A 3,313-nucleotide genomic window follows, 5' to 3' on the forward strand; every position below is an offset into this window, starting at 1 on the left:
TAATGATCACAGTTTGGCTCTTGTCTTATTATCCTCCGGAGGAGAAAATTCCCCTGGGTCCACTTTGTTATATTTCAAAGTTGATATCCCGGACATTAATCTTTCAGGAATATAAGAGTTAAGTAACTTTTTTAAAAATTCATTCCCAATGATGTCTAACAAAACCCCACGTCTCCGAAGAATTCCGGGACTCGACTATAAAGTACTTCTCCAGGATGTTTAACCTAATCTCGCTCTTGTGCTCAGACTTGTTTAAGCCTAATATGAACATTGTAGGAAGGAGCTGGAAACACCACAAGGGCTTGCTTTGGAAAGTTTTGACAAGGAAAAGATGCTTTAATCCAACATTTTTGGCAGGATTTGGGCCCAGCAGGCTTCTGTGGGTTTCACTGTAGTTCCTACTGAACAACATAACTATTTTCCTCTGAATTTTCCCTCTAGGTAATGCAGACTAGAGTATTTAGCCCCAAAAAATCTTGTTTTAATGTTTCACTGTTCATAAAGTACTTCTGTTATTTGAGTTACCAATAAAAGAGCAAGTTTTACTACGCTTTGCTTCGTTCAGAGGACTCTTGGCTATTGAGAAACAATTGCTTCCTGTGTTGAAGTTTTAAATTTTACCCAGTTGCTAACATTTGCCTACCTTACCGGAAATTGCTTGCGCTGTAGACAACTTTGAACCATTAAAATAGAAACAGTGTCATAAAAGATTGAGAATTTATTCTTACTTCTCTTCAATTTCAGTTTCACTCTATTTCTATTGTTTGTTCAAGTGTGCACTCACGTTCCCTCGTGCTACGTTACTTTTCATTTATCGCTCACAGAAACCTGCGAAATGTCAAAGTCTGTATGTCACGCTTTCATCCTGTCCATTCATCAAACCCGACCCCACAAACACACAGTACTTGACCTTCATTTCCTTCACTATTTTGATATTTCAGCTATTTTCTTGGCTTTCAGCCATTGTTGGCTAAATAAATCCCGCACAAGGCAGAAATGTCGCAATATTTTACTGACTTGTCATTGAGAATTGCCTCATGAAGACAGATTTATTTTGGCTCACCAAGTTGTTAATCAGGGTCTGCAAAACATGCATTTTATCCTCTTTCCAAAGCAAGATCTTTTTTTTCACAGTTTGCAAAAGCTCAGTTTTGCTGTTGTACAGCAGTCACATTAACTTGTCAATTAGGCAATTAATTTGGAAGGATAAAAGCGATGTTGTTGAGTTATTTTCTACTATTCTAATATCAGGTTGACCCTCACAGACTCAAACACTTCACCATGTTTGTTGGTGTATTGAAAGCCAAGTTTTAATTGGGTCTAAACTTAAGGAAATTAAGTTCATTTTGTAGAATATCAAGTCAAGTCATGTCTTCAAAGTGTTTGTGTCAGTCTTTACTCTGTCCCTATTTGTTATTGTGAATATGTATTGGAATATTGGCACCTCATCCTGATTCTATATTCTGCAGACATTTGACATTTGATTGATATTGTCATTTTTTTTCTATATTGAAAGTTAAGTGAACATTCAAGGAATGAAAATTCTATCCTCTTTAAGGTCCTGTTTACACAGAGCTGCTCTTCAGTTAAACCGTAACATCTTCGTTGCAATGCAGCTGCTCATTTACACGACACCAGCCACCGGCGTTTGTGAAACCAGATGTCAGAGTTAAACTTTTCTGTTTAACTCTGCCTGTGGACGTGTGAACACGAGCACAATGCAAGGCTGTCGGGTTTATTCTACACATTCAAGATCTGATAATGGAGACAAATAGGGCAGAACGGGTTAGAGGCCATCTAGTGGAGAAGCGGCTGTAGAGACATTGTACACTCCTTAGTGGACATGAAGTCCTGCTATGGATTTAAACGCTCTACTCAGTTGTCACAGGAATGACCCTTTACTGATGTTTACTATTTGCCTTATCAACCTCATACTGCACACTTTAACTGACTCTCTCACCTTGGCATGCCAAATGCTTCGGTGGCATCACATGAGTCACATGATCAACAGCTGGATGTTACTACTGGCAGAAACGACAGGAAGTGATTGGAGGATGATGGCGTTGCTTGTTTTTAAATGACTTGAATCACATGAACAAATTTCATGTGATTTTTAATTGCGTTTTTTACTTAATGAAAACATTGCAATTGTAAAATTGTGTTTATTGGACACTAGCAGAATAGCAAAGTTGTAAAAGAAACACAGCTTCTAGCAGTCCAATATCTGTGAATAACTATCTGGATGTTTTAACTAATGACGTCCTTCTTTTTTGTTGTCTTTTTTAGCTTGTGCAGATGTCTTGAAATATTTTCAGGAAATATCCACAGCTGGGATAATTCAAAAACATTGCCACTTATATAATTGTTATCACTCTTTTCAGGTCAGGATGGCCTGATATGAAAAACAGAAACATGGTTTTCAGGTCAGAGTGACCTGCAACACTGCCTTCATCAACATTTTACAAACAACAATTATTCCCCTACACAAATCTCAAAATAAACTATCTTGATGCAGTAAAATAGGGGCATCAATCAACTTGTAGAAAATCTTTCTCTTCATGTTTAAACCCACTAAAATTATATTTTTTTTAGATATTTCATCAATTCCTGGTTATTGCTAAATCATAGACGTACAATATGACGTGCGGCGTTCTGAACCGTAACGGTTCCACAAGCATCAACTTAAAAACCTTTCAAAGAATGACTATCAACATCTATTGAACTGTAAGCCCAGACTAAGAAAAGAAAGATGGCATTATCTTCCTAACTTCGCCCCCAAACTGGCGAAAGAGGTGAATGGAACACAATTTTGGATCTTCACTCTCGGAGAACACACACAAAAGACACAGGTGACAAAAGTGAAAATGGAAGGCAACTACAAGGAGGGTGGGGGGGAGGAAGTAGGTGATTGAGCAGAAAAAGATAAAGAGCAGGAAAAAGATGGCAACAAAAGGACAGAAGGAAGCGTTTTGTCAGCTGAGCTGATGACTGCCCAGGGAAGCCAGAGAGGCTGGAGCGAGACAAAGAGATGAAGGCCAGATAGTGGCTAATAGAAGAGGAGGTGAAAGGGGAAATGGGGGCTGAGGGACAGTGATACTCGCAGGATGGAATGTGCTCTGACAGTAGCATTGTTCTTCTCACCTTCTTCTTCAATGACTTATTTTGAAAATAGAATGAAGGAGTGCTCTGGACAATGCCAGAGGAACAGGGACTCATTGGCCTGAACAAAAAAAAAAAAAAAAAAAAAAAAAAAAAAAAAAAAAAAAAAAACCCGGGGTTTTACTTTCAAGGGGGGTCCCCCTAAGGGGGTTGG

Source organism: Poecilia latipinna, unplaced genomic scaffold (assembly GCF_001443285.1).
Source record: "Poecilia latipinna isolate Pla-1442-1.1 unplaced genomic scaffold, P_latipinna-1.0 Scaffold4004, whole genome shotgun sequence".
Taxonomy (NCBI): domain Eukaryota; kingdom Metazoa; phylum Chordata; class Actinopteri; order Cyprinodontiformes; family Poeciliidae; genus Poecilia; species Poecilia latipinna.